Consider the following 17535-nt stretch of genomic DNA (forward strand, 5'->3'; position numbering starts at 1 on the left):
ACTGCTGCAAACAGCCAGGGGCAGGTGGGAAGAGCAGGCAATTCCTATTTTTCAGGACTGTTGCCTTCCTGAAAAGCAGTTCTCTCTGACCTTGTAAGTCTCTCTCTCTCTCTCTCTCTCTCTCTCTCTCTCTGTGTGTGTGTGTGTGTGTGTGTGGTAGAGAGGATTGTTGTTGAACAAATATTCACTCAATATCCCCTCTCTCTTCCTCCTCAGGATGGTGTATGCTTATTTGCCTCACTCACTTCCAGCATGGCCATGTAAGCAGTGCACAGAAGTGGGGGTGTGCCCAGGCCTCAAATGTTTGGGCTTGTCCTCTGGTGCTCCTGCCTTCACCGTGAGATGTGTATACACTGTGTGAGTCACAGTTCTACAATGGAGAGATACATGGAGCAGACCTAACCCAAGCCTAGCTGAGTTCAGCCAACCTGCGGACCCAAGAGTGAAAAGAAAGAAATGTCTGTTGTAAGCCACTGAGATTTGGGGATTATTTGTTACACAGCAGTATCACAGCCAAACCTAACTAATGAGTGTTCATGGTTTTTTTCATTGCATGGAACTGCTCCAGTACTGAAGTCTGAGATGCTCACTCTGATGCATATCATCAAGGAATTGAGGTTTAGTGAGCAGTTTTTCCCCCCTCCAGACTCCTTTCCATGACCTTTTCCTGGAGTGTGCATCTCCTACATTTATAGGACAGTTAACCACATGGAAGAATTTTGCCTCCTCCCCAACAAGCCATTCCACAGGCGCTCAGACCCGCCTGTCCCTGACAAGGGCTGTTCTTGTCGTGGGCAGACCTCAGCTTCTTGGGGACAATGATGAGGCTGGAGCTCAGAGAGACGGAGGAGCCGCTGAAGCTGCAGCAGCCGGAGCAGAACGCACAGCTGCACAGCCCTCTGGAAAGAACAGAGAAGAGAAGTGGACGTCGCAGACCTGAACCGGGATGTTCTCTGTGATGTCAGGTAAGCTGCGTCTCTCCCTCCAACCTATGCAGCACAGACACGCTGGAAAGTGGCTTTTCAAATGCCTTTGACTCTTATCTCTCTTACATCACCCTCTGAAATGAAATCTCAAACACTTTCGTGGGGTTTGATGTGGAGAACAGTAAGCAGATAGAGGTTCAGGCAGAAACAGAACAGGAGTCAAAAGCCCTGGAGAAAAGCATGAATGGGCTTGGAGAGGACATATAAAATAGCAGAGACATTTATACGGGTCTCCCCTACCTCAGAACAAAACAATTATGAGATAAGAGAGGCATGGATGGGAGGAAATTCTTTCATTTTTCACATTGCAGGCTAGAGAGATCCAATAGCCTGTTTATGAAGAACAATAAAGAAGATACATGAACTCAGTAAAGAGGTTGTTACAGATATATCGGGTGGCTTTGAAAGGCCAGGGTTTTCTCCCCCCTTTTGGATAAAGCTGTCAACTAAGTATTAAAAGATTTTTTTGCTTTTGCTTTTTTTTTTTTCTTTCAAAAAGCAATAACTGGCACCAGCAGTTTGTTACAATTGGCAGAAAGAGTTATCACTTTTATTTAGGATTTGGAAATGCAATCAAAGAGAGGCAGGTTGGAGCGTGAATTAAATGAAGCTTAAACAAGCAAAAAGAAAACTCTCTGCTGGTCTTTTAAACAAACAAACACAAAAATTACAGCTCCTTGTTGTTAATTTGAAGCTATAAAAATTTTGACACTCACACTTGATAAAATGGTGCCAAAGCAGAATGGTTGCTACTTTTGTGTGTGTGTTAAGTCCTGAATGTTCCGATCGTTTTTAAAAGTAAAAAACCCATTGTTTCTGGAAACTCTTTGGTGGGATCTGACTAGCTTATTGCCTGGGAAGTCACAGTGAAGATTCATTCTTTTGGCTTTGGAGGAAATTATTCTTCCTAGGATAATTTAAATAGACAAGAAAGCTAGGAGGATTGGTTCTGTTTAGCTGCCTGTTTTCACAGTTGTTGTGTTTTGTGATTCCTGAATACCAAATTGCCCCCTGAAGTTGTGAAAACATTTCTACCCATGACTTGCCCTCTGTTGTGATTTCAATTTTGTTTGACTCATCCTCATACAGAAAGTCTTCATGTTGTCTGGTAACTTGCCTTATCTAGCTCACAGCTCTAAGAATCAGAATAGATGCAAAAAAAAAGTTCCCTGTGAGAAGATAAAAGAGATGTCACAAAATATTTGCCCTACATCTCAAACATTTTACCTCCAGGTCTGTGGATTCCTTCAAGGTTATTAAATTCCAACTAGAGTAGCACTCTTGTTTTTCAAACCCAGATTGAATTAGAAGTGAGGAGAGGTCCTTCTGTGGGCAAGGGCAGTGACCGTCAGCAGTGACAGCAGACAGTCTGGTAATAAGAGACAGAAAAACTACAAAACAGATGCAAAAATCAAAGAACTCAGCAGTCTGGTTCTACTTAGTAAAGGGGTAAATACTTGCCCAAGTGTGATGTTTAATTTTATGTGTCAACTTGATGGGTCATGGGATGCCTAGATATTTGGTCAAACACTATTCTGGGTGTGTTCTGGGTGTGTGAGGGTGTTTTGGATGAGATTAACATTTGAGCTGATAGACTGAGTAAAGCAGATTGCCCTCCCCAACGTGGGTGGGCCTCATCCAATCAGCTGAAGGCCTGAATAGTACAAAAAAGCTGACCCTCCTGTGACGAAGAAGGAATGCTTTTCTTCCTGACTGTCTTTGAACTGGGACATTGGCCTTCGCCTGCCTTTGGACTCAGACTCAGACTGGAACTTACACCATTGGCTCTTCTGGTTCTCAGGCCTTTGAACTTGGAGTGGAACTTTACCATTGGCTCCCCTGGGTCTCCATCTTGTAAATTTGCAGCTCTCGGGACTTCTCAGCCTCCATAATGTCATTAAGCAATTCCTTATAACCTCTTTCTCCATCTATGTATCTATCTATGTATCTATCTGTGTATCTATCTACCTATCTATCTATCTCATCCTATTGGTTCTGTTTCTCTGGAGAACCCAGACTAACAGACCAAGCCTTACTTTGGTCTTGGGGCTGCACGTGATGGACTGACAGTGCTCACCTCTGCCATGAAGGGAAGGTACAGGGCTTCTCCTCTTGTCACCTGGGTCTTGGATCAGCTGTCCCCTCCCCTGGACTCTGCCCAGCACTGACACCTGTGTCTGTTCTGTCTGCTCAGGGCTGTGCCTAACTGGCTGTTTCAGACTTTGAGCACCACTTCAGCTTCTAGAATGTGGGCTCTGAAGGACCATGAGTGGCTGGTTCTTTTTGTCTCCTTGTACCTACACACAGTGACTTATCATATATAAACCCTTGTTGGATGAACGAATGTTCTCTATACCCCTTCATAATGGCATTGAGTAGAAATAGTGGAAGAGTTTTTTCAATAGTGAGAATTTTCTAAGAAGTGTTAATGTTCAGAGAGAAAACTCTCGGGCTTTGTAAGCACCCCTACCTTATCCCTCAGCGGCCCCTTCCTTATCCCTCTCCCTCCCCCCATTACTGTGAAATGGTGCACTTGGGCATGTTCAGTTGTAGTAAAAGATGTGGTTCAAGGGAACAATGCCAATTGGATCTTATTTCCTCAATGAAACAATGCTACGATAAGGGGTACATTCCTTATTCGTAACTTTTTATAGAAACACTTGGTATTTAAACCCCGAAGTAGATGTTGGCTTGGAATCAGAGCTGCAGTTGAGTCCTGCTTCTTCCAGCTGATGCTTTGTAACTGTGGGCAAGTCCCTTAACCTCTATAGGTCTCAATTTCTTCATCTGCTAAGTAGGAAAAAATACCCACTTCACAGGGAAGTTGTGAGGATTAAACTCAGTAATGTATGTAAAGTACCTTGTGTATTACCTGGAACATAATAAGTGCTCAATAAATTTTAATTCCCTTTCTCCCTTCTCCTTTCTCCAATTCAGTCAAGGATTATGATAGATGTGTTTCCTGCACAGTGTAAAGCTTTTTAAAGTGCATATAAATCAATTAAATAGGCCAATGCAATAATTGAACATATAACATTTGTTTAAGAGATCCTGGGGAGAGGGACAGAAGATTAGGGGCTTGTGGAAACCTTGAGAGAGCTCCTAGGAGGGGGCTGTTCAGATGGGGGATCCTGTACTGTGGCATGTGCACCTCTGCTCTAAATTCTGTGAGAAAGGGCTGGTGGTGTCATGCACTGTGACTTACTTATAATTCAGAAGAGTGACCCTGAGTGATCCTGGCTGCTGGGTGGGCCCCCATAGGTAAAGGTAAAATGATCTGAGGAGTCACTGAAATGGCCATCTGACCTGCCTTCTGAATGCAAGGTTTGTGAATTAATCTTCTCAATGAGGGCAGAAGATAAGCCAGGTGACCCAGTTCTAAATTTCTCACCACTTGCCTGTTGTGAAGAGAAAGGCAAATGTGCAGGCCCCCTTACCCCTCTGGCTGCTTCAGGGCGTGAACCTGGAGGGCAAGACCCTCCAGGCTGTATTTGGAGAACTCTGGGGATACCGTTACCGCCGGGTGGAATGCCATGTGCCACAGACAGAGTGGAAGGAGATTGGGAGCTGTAACGGGTGCTCATTCAGTGGCCAGAGAATGGCCTCGAATGTGATTCAGATTCTAGGCAATCTTAAAAAAACTCTAGAGCATCTTTTTCCCTGGAGGAGGGCAGAGGGAATTCTGTTTGCTCACGCACGGTTCCTTGCCTCTCTGTACCCTGGCAGACCCATGTTTTAAAGTGGAATTACAGAGGAATAGAGGAGGAATGGTGCAATAGAAGAGGCGTTCTTCAGGACGAGCCAACCATAGCGTGAGGTTGTCTCTGCCATCCCTCAAGATTAGGCACGAGGGCTTTCTCTTCCTGAAGCATCCCTGCCTGCTCTATCCTGTGCTCTCCCCAGGGGCAAGATGGGAGCTGTCTTGGGAGGGTAGGAGTCTATCTCTCTGCAGTTTGTGAGTGTTGGGAGATAATTCTCTGGGGGTTTCTTGCATTCCTGCAAGTCTTGTGAGCAGAGGCACTGACGGCCTTTGTTCTAGATTCTGTCTTTGGGGATATTTGTATAGCACGCAGCCTTGGAAGAAGCAGACAGTGTCTCCCTCTGGGGTGAGGAACAGATGGCAGGTATTTTTACCCTCCAGTAAAGACAATAGCTCCCTCAGGCAGGTTTATGCCCATTTTAAAAGGTTCAGGTTTCCTAAGCTTGGATTCCGTCCGGGGAGCAAACCCACTGTGTGTGCAGCGTCCCTCTGGGCCCCTCCACGTCGTCCCCGTGGGTGGACCAGAGGCACCAGTGCAGACGCGATGCTCGTGCTACCTGCTGGACCGTGAGGGATAAAGAACTTTGTTTCTGATCCAAGAGTCTCATGTCTTCTACCCACGTCTGTAAAACTGTGGCTAACTTGTGAGCTTGCAAGAGGATACAATCTGGGACCTTCCACAGATCTTGGTAGCGAACTCCTCACAGAAGGAGACTAGTTTATTAAAAAAGAAAAAAAAAAAAAAGAAGGAGACTAGTGACTGTCCAGGGCTGGGGGCAAGGCTGGATCCGCTCACAGGAGGCCAGTATCATGCCTGGTAACAACCTGGGCAGCAACTTTCTCTCAGTGAACTCTGCCTCTCTGTCTGCCTCTGTCTCTCTGCCACTTTGTCTCCTGGCCTCCCCTGTACCTCCTCCTGTTAGGATTTTCTGCCATCTGTGGGCCTTGTGAGATGACCAGGGGGTTTTATCTCCCACCCCTCCCCACCCTTTACCTGGGAATGGATCTCTGGGCTCCAACAAGCTCTGATGTCCTCTGCTCTACAACGAGCAGTTCCTGTCAAGGTTTCTGGACCTAACTCCTTCTCCCCCCCAACTCTGTCGCTTCCCTTTTTTCTCTCATGCATGTGTGGCCTGGGGCTTCTTCTCTTCCTTCTAATCCAGTCCTTGATGGCCCACTTGCCGGCATGCCTGACTACACCTCTTGTTTAGTAATCTCCCACCCTCGGGGAGAGAAGAATGTTCCAGGGATGCCAGCCCTCCCTGGGCTCTTCCCAGCCTGCCTCAGTTGCAGTAACATGATTTACTGGCCTTATAGTGCCCGCCAGGCCTGGGCCTGCTTATTCCGTGCGTCCCCTGACCCGGCTCTCCGTTTCCACCAGCCAGTACCTATCACCGTGCCTGGCCCCTCTGGGATGCAGAATGATGCAGATGAACAAATAAATGGGACCAGATCCAAAACATCTGCAGCAGGCAGCTGGCACCGTCCCTCACTATTTCTTCTCTATTTGTACTCACGTCTTTATTCTTCTATGTCGTGCGATAGTACCTTTGTTAATCTGCCCTCCTGTTGAAAAATACTGTTCCTATAATCGTGATCAAGCCAAAAACCAAGTAGGCTTGACTGAGGACGCCTGGCCATGGATCTGGTTATGGTGATGCTGGCGACAGCTGGGAGCTCACCTCTCAGGGGAGCGGGGAGGAATAGCAAGGGGACAGGCCCCCACGGTGACACAGTGAGCGAAGGAGAGGGAGGCTTGAGCCAGGCCCACTGAGCCCTCAGCTTTTGTCATTTGTCGGTAGCAGACTGGAAATCCTAGAATTTAGGGTGTCAAGACTTAAAGTGGCCTCGCGTGGATCTGCTCGCACCCTTTCAGTGTCTGAAAAGATATTTTGGGGTCCTCTCCTTCCCTGGACCCTTCTTTGGTCAATCCAAACGGCAGATGATTGCATTTGCTCGTGGTTTTTTTCCCCACAAAGAGGCATGCATTTCCCCCGTTTTAGGTAATAAAAGATTCTCCCTCTAAGGATGAATGCAGTGGATTAAGGAATGTGAAGAATTCTGGAGGCTTTCAACCTAGATGATCCTTGGGCCCCTCTTAAGTATCCATCCATCCATCCTTCATTCATTCATTTGACTCAGTGAGTATCGCTTAATGAATCTCTATTCTGTGCTGGATTTTGTGCCTGGCCTTGTGCTGGGCACTGTAAACAGAAGCAAACAGAAGAGGCATGTCCTCGCTTTCAGGGAACTTGCAAGCTAATAAGGGAGACAAATAAGCCATAAATGCAAATGCTTTGCAGGAAAAGCGCAGGGCGCTCTGAGAGTGAATCATAGAAGGGCTCTCTTAAATTGGGTGGCCAGAGACAGCCTGGCTGTGGAATTGACGTTCTTGTAGAGCTCTAGAGAGTGAGTAGAATTAGCTGGGTGATGAGAGGGAAAAAAGCATTCTGGGCAGAATATAACGTGCTGGGCGCTATAGTGCAGGGATACCGTCAGAGGAACGAACATAGTGAGTGGAGGAGGATAGTAAACAAAAACGAAAACGTCACACCAACTAACCAAACAGATAAAGAATTCCTTAGTCTCAGGAGGACCTGAGAAGTGATCTGGGTCTTCCTGTGTGAGAGATGCACTGAGTTTCTTGCCCCCTACTTGGCCCCAAGCAGTGGCTCCCCTGTGGGGAGGCCAAGGAGGGCGTCAGGGCTGTGAGACTGGACGATGAGAGATCACAGGTCGTTTGCCAGGCCCCCAATGACTATGGAGTTCTCATCCCGTCTTACCTATAGTACACCTCTTACCTCTTACCTGTAATATAGTTTTTGCAAATGCTTTGCCACCGTGGCCTCCCTGGACTCAGCTGCTCCTGGCTGAATGTTCGACTGAGATGTGCCCACCATGGAATCGGGTCTGAATCCCAGCTGCAGAGTTCAGAGGCCAGGACACCTATGACAGACGGCAGAGGGCAGAGGGCAGAGGCACCTGTCATGAATATCAGTGGCCATGGCGTGTGATACATAGCAGCTCTTTGTGCCACGGTTGGGAGAAGCTCATCTAACGTTTCTTAACATCTTCCCAATTGAATGCATGGTCTGTGGGTGCCACGAGAATGCTCATCTGTCAGTTTTGACAATATAACAGAGTGTACAGTATTTATGCTAAAAATAGTCTCTACAAAAGACGAGGCTCCAATGGCAGCACCAATGAAGTCTTACGCTTCTGGCAGACCCCCTCCCTCAGAGGTGATTGACAAAGTAACTTCTGTTGTGCTTTACTAGACCAGAGCACATCATCCACACCTGCAACCTTTGCAGCCCAATGATACCAGTCAGGCCTTGTCTCAAAGCCTCCTACGTGGGGTGGTCCACTGTCATATCCTGTCTCAGTAGAACATTTTGGGGCTGGTAGAGTCCAGAAACAATGGTGGCTCTTGGGTACTTGAGTCCACTTTTTTACTCCCTCCATCAGGACCATGGTCATAATAGCTGCCATTTATTGAGGGCCTACTCTGTGCCAGGCCCAGGCTGAGTACTTTACTTGAATGATCTCGTGGTTTTCACATCCATCCTAAGCTGTGGGTACTAGTAACATCAGAGGAAACTGATGCTTCTCCAGGACTCAGAGGGTAACTAGTCACTCCTGCATGCATCTCGGGGAAAGGGGCAGGGAGGTCTGATTCTGTGAACTGCGGGCTAGACGCTGATTTTTTTTTTCATGGTGTCAAATTTGCGAGCAACAGGAGGTGGAGAGGATGTTCTCCAGGGGGAGAGGGGCAAACTGAAGAGTTCCAAATGGTTGCTGCATGTTTTCTGAAAGGCTGTTGAAGGCACCTGCTTTTAAATTTGGCTGCATCACCCCCAAATCTATGCTGTGTGTTTCTGTGTGATGCAGAAAGTGGAACAGAGAAGCTTTGGTTTCAGTTTATGTGAGATGAGACCAGCTCAGGCAAGCTGCCTTGGCCCTGAAACTGCAAAGAGTGTAGAGTAGCGCACAGTAGGTGCTTACTGGTTTGTGGAATTAATTTGAGTCACTGCTTAGGGATGCACCCCTGCCCCTGCACATGTGTTTCTGAGGACAACGTGGCATTCCCATGGTCCCGGTCATGGCATGGCCTTCACAATCTCTCATGTAATGCTTTTAAATGGGTGTTTGTGACCCAGGATCAACAGGCACAGGGGAGTAGATTCTGTCCTCAGAAGGGACCTGCCTGATTTACTTGGAGGCTGTGGTCACAGATCGGAAGCCAGGAGTTTGAGGCTGGCCTACATTGGCTAAAGATTCACTGGTTCTCCAAGCATCTGCAGCTCAGGGTCTCAAGGGAGCTGCAGTATCTTTTTAATGGTGTTCTTGGACAAAAGGAGTAGAAGAGGGGCCTTGTTGCTGGCTGTGGGAAAGTCCAGTTTTCATTTTCCCCCTTCTCCACGCGTCAGCTCGTTTGAGAGAGCAGGAGGGCCAGGCTGGCTTCCTGCAGAGGCCACATCTCCTGCCTTCACCCTGCATTTGACTGCTGGCCACGGGTCGTGGCCTGATTGGAACTGACTTTCCCCCAGGCGCTCGGCGCAGGCCTATTAGGCTGACAGTCTGTAGTGTGTAGGGAGAGGCCCTGAGTTAGTGCTGCTCCCAGGTAAGCCTCTCTGTCCCTCGTGGGCTGAATCACAGATGCCCCCTGACACCTGCATTTGCCTGGATCTGTGCCAGCCTGAGTGGGGGCCTCCTGGAGGGCCGGCCTGAGGCAGAGTACTGTCCAGGATGACCTGGGAATCCAGAGAGGAAGACTGTCCGGTTCTCGCCAGACCCCAGGGCAAGGTGGAGATGGGCAGGAGGTCAGATGATCTGTACTTGCATCCTGGCCCTGCTGTCAACCAGCTGTTTGGTCTTGAACAAGTCTTTCTGGGCCTCAATGTCCCCATCTGTAAAATGATAGGATTGAACTATAACATTTCTAAGAGTTCTTCTCTCTTTGATATTCTAGTTCCTGCTTATCCCTCAGCCCCTCTTCTGCCCCTGCTCTCAGGCCCAGCATGGAGCTGATCGTTGCATAGACTCTTGTTACTCAAAGCAGCACCATCACTTGATGCTGTTAGACGTGCAGGATCTGCGCCCCACCCCAGGCCTACTGAAGCAGAATCTGCGTTTTAACAAGACCTCCAGGTGATTTGGATCCACAGTAAAGTTTGCGAAGCCCTGGCATAGACCATTCTCCTCAGATGTGAGGCTCCGGGCTCCCACAGCCCCTCCAGACCCCATGGCCATTATTAGCCTTTTAGTGATACACCTGTTCTTGCTGAGGCCTGCAGGGGAGAGTGCCAAGGCTGAGGGTTGACTCCCTCAGTGAGTGTCTTTGCTGAGAATGGCTCACATAGAACCAACCCCCCTTCTTTGGACCCTCACCCTCAGTTATTTGCAGAAAGACTTCCAAAATTTCAAATCGAACAATTTAAAAAAATCCCTTAGACTATGCCTGAAGAAATGTAGCTCAACCTTTTCCTTATAAACAGACACGTATACTCGGAGAGAGAGAGAAAGAGAGAGAAAGAGAGAGAGAGAGGGAGAGAGAGAAATAAGTAGGAAAGCCTTTAAAAAAGAGATTGCCTATATCATGGGTTCTTAACTAGGGTCTTTAGGGTCTGTGGTTGGAGCTTCCGGTGGAGTTTCTGAGCCCCTGAATTAATATATGGAATATGTGTTTATGTGCATTTTCCTGGTGAGAGAGAGGGTCTGTGCTTTTCCAGATTCTCAAATGAGTCTATGACCTAAAAAAGTCAAAGAACCCTTGGTCTCGGTCCAAGTCTGTTTCTTGGGATTTACTGAATGCCTCGCCGTTTGGAGACAAATCAGGGACTAACTGAAGGGTTCTTTATGAAAACAACTTCAGGGCTGCCTGTTAGGCATGACTTGTTTCCCTCTCTCTGCTCCTCTAAATTTCTCTTTGTTCTTCCTATTATCTCTATCAAGGGCTATTTTCAGGGCTGATTGGAAACGGAGAGCGGGTCTGGTGGCACAGCGACAGGAGAGCATGTTTGCCGGAAAAAGCATGGGCTCTCGTTGAGAGCAAAGGCAGTTAGCCCTCGGAATTGGACCATATTCCTTCCTTTCCTTTCCTTTTTTTTTTTTTTAAACAAGTGAAACCAGTGAAGCCATTTCTAGAAAATGGCCAAGAGCAGATTCAGAGCTGCAGTTTCCTTGCCTCTGCCCAGATGGCTGTTCTGGGACAGGCGCCGTGTCACTGTGCTCTGGACTGAATGGGCTGTTCTGGTCTCGGGCTGATTCTCTATTCATCCTCCGAGGGCTTTGCTGTACCATGGCTGGGGGGCACCTCGGGGGTAAATCTGTCCCCTGAGGCCAGCCCCACTGGGTAGAAGTGGGTCTGCCACTCTCAACACTGTTTGCCCCCAGCCCCCTGCACCTTTAACCCATGTAGCTGCAGGAAGACCACTTGTGACATGGACGCTGCAGCCAGAAGCATTTCCAAGGACCCCCAGCCTGGCTCCTGCTTCCAGGTTCTGATCCCGTGGTGGCCTGACCCCTTGTTTCTGGACGCAGATAGCTGGCTCCTGGCTCTTAAAGGCAGAAATTGAGTTTTCTCTCTTTGTGCCATGACTCTACTGAGAGTGTGGCACTCATTTCTCCCTACCTTTCCCACCTTTTCAAATCTTCCTGGCCACTTCTAATCACTGGTCCTCTTAACCCGACCCCATCACCTTGCTAGACCTTGCCCATTGCAAGGGGAGATTTGACCAACACAGGGTCTTTGCTTCAGCCAATCAGCTTTACTTACTACCCTCAGACACACCTGTGATCCCTACCTCTGCATCTTGGCTGACACATTTACCACCTTCCTGACCTTCCTCTTAAATTCTAGCCCTTCCAAATCCCACTTCCCTACCAGTTATAGCATCTCCCATCTGGAATGTATTTATCTAATCTCCTTTGAGGCCCAGATTCTTCTTTTACGTACCAGGGGACCCTGCAGCCTATGAACCTCTCGTGGGCCAGGGGCTCATTTACTCAGCCTATCCCATCACTGGGCTAGTAGCAATGTCTTTATGTTGAGCTGAGCTCTGCCTTGGGGTCTCCTCTCCACTGGCATGTGTCCTCTGGGATTGCACGGTGGGTAGAAGCACAGGCTTTTAGGAGTCAATAGAGTGGAGTTTAAATTTCATCTCTCTCATTTACTGACTGTGTGACCTCAGGAAAATCACTTAACCTCTCTAAGCATGAGTTTTCTCGTTGCCAACCGGGGTGAATAATACCTATTTCAGTAAGTTGTTGTGAAGATTAAAGATTTTTGAGGCACAGTGGTGGGCGTGCGTTCCGAGAATAGCAGCTCTTGTTGTAATTTTACTTTCTGCCTCCCTTAAACAGTCTCATTTGGCCTTAAATTGCTCTTATTTCATCTCATTTTTCAGGTGTGTGTCTGGTTGACTCAACTAGATGGAGCTCTTGAAGGGCAGGAAGATGTCTTCATCTCCATCCCCAGCCCACTGTGCTCAGCAGGGCTGGGGTGCCCTGTGGACTCATCAGTGGGTGGTTGATTGAGTCAAACCAATAAGAAAACACCTGCTCCATATGTATTTGCATTAAAGAAAATGTGCAGGTAGTTCCAATTCAACCTCGATTAACCAAGCTTGGTGGATTTGCACCGAATGGGACAGTGATTATTCCCCAGACCGCCTCTTCTTTCCCCACATGGCCCTGAAAAAGCAGAAAAGTAGGGCTCAGTCCCCTGAAGGAGGTGGGGGACACTCCCAGTGCTGTTCTGAAGAGCGTTGCATTCAAAGCTGTGGCCTTCATCCATGAGTAAGCCTGGCAGTGGGTGATGGCACTGCCAGTCTGCAATCCAGGGGAGGACTTGGGGACGCAGCAGCTCCCTCCCTGGAATGGGATGGGAGGTACTGGGAGCTTGTCGAGGTAATGCTGGGGTGGGGGTCAGTGCGGAGCTCTGCTCACAGCAGCGTCTCTGGGCCACATGGGCTCTCATAGGAAGCAGGTTCAGGGAGCTGAGGGCCCACTGATCAATTCCAGTGGTTAGAGGTGCCTGCTTCCAGCTCCTTTTACAGGCCACCATTCTCACCGTGGACCATCTGGAAGGAGACTTCCTGGGCTGTCGAGACACACAGAAAACCAAACTCCAGGGGGAAGCTGCCTGGACCACCCCGCCTGTTTTCCTCCAGGCCCCAGGCTGGCTCTAATGCTTGTGATGCCTGATGCCTGTGAGATCCATTGGCACTGGGGTTTATTAGTGTCTGTCCCTCTGGGAATGAGCTCCCTGAGGCAGAGGAGGCTGTGGTTGTCCTTCCGCATGATCAAGGCAGACTGTGGGGAAGAAGAAAGTGTGGAGATTAAGGACTGACTGCTTTGACGAAGAGCGAATCTTTCATAGTTTGCGCCACCCAGGCCCCTTGCAGTGAGTAGGTATGCATTCAACGAAAACACTTTTATTTATTTATTTATTTATTTATCGCAAAGGAAATTGGATCAGGGGAACATTAAAGGTGGGGAAGCGAAATGCAGAAAGCAGAGCTCACAGCAAGGCATGACTTTGAGCCAGCAGTGCTCACAAACCAAGGAGGAAAGGGACTCATTAGAAGGTGGTTCTCCCCGGGTTCCTGGATGTGAATCTCCCCTCCTTCTCCCACAGGACTGCCTAAGGGAAGCAGAACTCCAGTGGGGCAACAGTTCTGGGGAACCAGCCGAGTTCATCGGCCTCACGTGTTCCGTGCCTGCCTGGGAAGGAGTCACTCCCCTGGACAGTGACACTTCAGCCTGGCCTTGGTGGTAGGAGGCTCAGCTCACCAAGTATAGGAGCACCAGCCAAGACTAGAACCCTAGTCAGTTTCTCTCCCTGTAGCCTGGGGTCTTGTTTCAAACCCAGCAGCTCATCTCGTGTCAAAGGAAGCTTATTAAGATGGAGCGTGCAGGAGAAGCCCTCCTCAGAGTGGGCCTGAAGTAACGTGAGATCGTCCATAAGGACTCCAAGGAGATCAGGTATTGCAAGAGCTCATGCTAAACAGACCAGCGGGGGGAAGACCTGGAGGAAAGCATCCCTGGAGTCTTACCGAGGAGGAGAGGGCAGGAATGATGACAAGCTTTGGCAGGGGATCCGCCATTTTCTTTCCTTATCCACCGCCAAGTAGAGAACACTCCAAGGAGCTTTGCACGGAATAAGCTAGGATGCTAGAAGGAGGGGCTCTGGGTCTCTGAGTTGCTGTTTGAGAAGAGCCACCCGCAGAGCAGTGCTGTATGAGGGGGTCATGAGAAACGAATGTTTACTGTGTGAAGCCACTGGGATTTGGGGTTGTTTGTGAAAATAGTTAGCGTATCCTGCCTGATACAATGGCTAACTGCTTCTGACTTTTCATTAGCCCAGCCCGGGGACAGGATTTATTCAGTCAACAAACATTTTTTCAGCAACAGTTGTGGGCTAAGCAGGCAGTGGGGGCAGCCTGACGAGCCTAAGCAGACAGGGACGGAGAGGATTTCAGAGTAAAAGGACAGGGGTGAAGCCCACCAAGCTGGCTTAGCACACACCTGGCCCAGGTTCCAGGGAAGAGACATTGACCTTGCTTTGTTCAGCTCTGGGTCTGTACCTGTCAGCTCTGGTGGTAGGGGTGGGTGGTGTGATTAGTCTGGCCGACAGACTTGAGACTTTATACAGCGTCCTTGGAAGATGTCACATCCCACACCCAGCAGGTCACCCTGGCACCTGGGGCCTGGATCACTTGGAAAGCCACTGGAGAGAAATGAGTGAGGCTTCCCCACATTTTAATGATAAATACAGTTCTTTCACCTCCTGGCTTTTACATGGGCAAAGAGAAGTGTGGATAAGGAGAGAAATGACATTATACCCTCGGTGTGCTTGGTGGGAAGTGGTGAGGACAGGCAAGGGGAGTGCTCGCAGTGGTCGACCAGATGCCCCTCTGGAGGTAGCGCTGGCACATCTCCTCTTGCGCCGTCCGCCGGCTTCTCCCAGGGCTACCCGGCCATTGCAGCACATGCATCTTTAATTTTTTCAATTAACAACAATATAGAACAAATGGAGTGGAGTTTTAAGTATTCATAATTCATTTAGGAATAAAATCTCTGTAAAGGAAAGGAAAGGAAGGGTCATATTACCTGTTCTTAAAAAAAAAAAAAAAGAGCAGTGAAAGAGGAGGGAAAATCTACTTATATTGACCTGATTTTTCTAAAGCTTTCCCTTTGGTCCGCGCAGTTAGAGACAAGAGAGATAAATGGGAGAAAAGCACCTTCTGTGCTGGCAGGTCAGAGGGCTGCCTTTTACCCCCACTCTGGCCTGGTCACTGGTGCACTGTGTGACCTACAGCCATCACTGTCCCTTCCTGTGTCCACCTGACCTGTCCTTGCCAAAAGGACTGAGATGAGTAGGGCCACTGGTGCAGAGTCAGTTTAGATCCTACATATTGACCAGTATTGACAAAGTACCTGCAGGGTGTGCACACACCGTGGGTTCCAATGGGACACCAACAGGACCCCTGCCCACCAAGAACTTACAGGAAGCCCTCCATAAACATGTGCCTCTATACAAACATATATATCTATACATATGCATGAATGCACATGCACCCACACCCAGAATAGTTATGGAATCCTAGGTTAGGAAGGGAAACTAGGACATCTTTGGGGTCTAAATTTTACAGTCTAAGGGTCTGGGTTCAGAGAAGGGTGGCCAGAACACAGACATCAGTCAGAAAAGGCTGCTCCTGGAGTCAGCCTCGAAAGATAGGGCTTAATAAAGGCAGGAAAAAAGGGAGGGCATTACAGGTGAGGGATGTGCAAGGGCAAAAGTGCAGAGGTGGGTGGGAATGAGACTGGTCCCAGAGGGCAGAACATCAGTCCATAAAGGGGGTGTGGCTGCACGTTGGGATCTGTGTTCTGATTCCTCCCCTCAGCCTATCCTGCCGCTGCTCAGGTTCAGACCAACATCATCTTTTGCCTGGTCTCCCTGCTTCCATCACCATCCAAGCATCTCTTTGAAGCATCTATTCTGGGGCAACTCTCATTTGCTTAACTCTTTAATGACTCCCCATAATCTCCAGAGTTGAGTCTAAGCACTTGCATAGGGTAGACCAGACCTTCTGTATATCAGCTCTTCGTCCTCCTGCCTGTCATGACTACAGTCACCAGCCAAGCTGAACTCTCCAGTCCCAAATCTGCTATTCTTGTACCATTACACATGCTGCTTCCTCTGCTCGCAGGTACCTCCTCCTCATCTCTGTTTGCCAGAAGATCTCATCCATTCTGGAAGACTCATGTTAAATGCCCGTTGTCTGTAAGGACTTTTTTTTTTTCTTCCTCTCTGTATTCAATATCCTATATGAATTTGATGCTTGGTAAAGGCTTGCTCACTTGAACTAATTTGAGATTGGCTTAAGAGGGGTGAAGAGCGTAGGTAGAGGGTAGCATGAGATTAGGTTGGATTAGGAGGATGACAAAATACATCAAGATTCTTCGTTATATGTGACAGAACCCCAGATCAATTGCGTAAGTAAAAGAGGGGATATAATGGTGCCTGTGGTGAACTCACAGAATAGCCGGGGGTTGAGGCAGCCTCAGAACTCTCTCCTCCTTACCCTCTTCTTTCTTCCCTGCTTTCTTCTGTGTGAGAGTTTTATTTTCTCAAGCTAGCTGTTCCCCTGAGGTGGAACCAAGGATACAGGTAAATCCAGCTTAGATCCTCATAACCTCACAAGCAGAGAGAAGAGACTTTCTCCACCGAATCTACTTAGAAAAACTTCTCAGAGAAGGCCTCTGACTGGTCCAGCTTGAGGCACGTGCCATGCCTGCATCAGTTATGTGGCTGGGATATGGGAAGCTATGACTGCTCGGCTTGGGTCATCTGGCCACCCCTGTCATGAGAGGGAGAAGGTTGTTTTGCCAGAAGAAGCCTTTTTGGGTGGTGTAAAGTTTCCTATGGCTGCTGTAACAAATTACTATATAGACACCTGGTGCTTAAAACAACAGAAATTTATTCTCTCACAAATCTGGTGACTAAAAGTCTGAAATCAGTTCATAGGCACGAAATCAAGGTGTTGACCAAGCCTTGCTCCCTCCAGAGGCTCTATGGGAGAATCGGTTCCTTGCCTCTTCCAGCTTCTGGTGGCTACCAGCATTCCTTGGCTTGTGGCTGCATCACTCTAAAGCCAGCATCTTTAAATCTCTCTCTGCTCCACCTCACATCACCTTTTCCTTTGTGCATGTCAAATCACATCCTCTTATAAGGACACTTGTGATGGCATTTAGGGCCTACCTGGATAGTCCAGGATAATTTCCCCATCTCAAGATTCTTAGCTTAATCACATCTACATAGACCATTTTTCTATATAAGGTAACACATGTTCCAGGGACTAGGGCCTGATATCTTTGGGGGTCATTATTCAGCCCACTATAGTCTGCTGGCTGGGCCCTAAATATTCATATCCATTCCTCATGTGAAATGCAGTCACCTCATCCCAGGATCCCCAAAGTCTCAACCCTTTATAGCATCAACTCAAGTCCCAAATCTCATTTGAGTATCATCAACTCAGAAGTCCCAAATCTTATGATCTAAATCAGGTATGGCTGACACTCTGGATATGATACATCCTGGGGCAAAATTCTCTATCTGTGGACTTGTGAAATTAGGAGACCCGTTAGCTACTGCCAAGATACAATGGTGGGACAGGGAGGAGATAATAGTTATCGGCATTCTTATTCCAAAATGGGAGTATATTGAAGGAAGAAAGGAGTCACCGGGGCAAAGCAATTTGAAAATCCAGCAGGGTACATTCC

The 17535-nt window shown here is 48.2% G+C and overlaps 1 long non-coding RNA gene across 1 annotated transcript in view; it reads left to right on the forward strand.

Moving 5' to 3' along the window:
- Positions 1-222: 222 nt before the first annotated feature.
- LOC130709419 (uncharacterized) overlaps positions 223-17535 on the forward strand; it is a 313571-nt gene continuing 296258 nt past the window's right edge. Inside the window, exon 1 of the long non-coding RNA XR_009009969.1 lies at positions 223-965. This is a non-coding gene — a long non-coding RNA (uncharacterized LOC130709419). The remainder of the gene's footprint in view (positions 966-17535) is intronic.

Source organism: Balaenoptera acutorostrata, chromosome 12 (genome assembly GCF_949987535.1).
Source record: "Balaenoptera acutorostrata chromosome 12, mBalAcu1.1, whole genome shotgun sequence".
NCBI classification, from domain to species: domain Eukaryota; kingdom Metazoa; phylum Chordata; class Mammalia; order Artiodactyla; family Balaenopteridae; genus Balaenoptera; species Balaenoptera acutorostrata.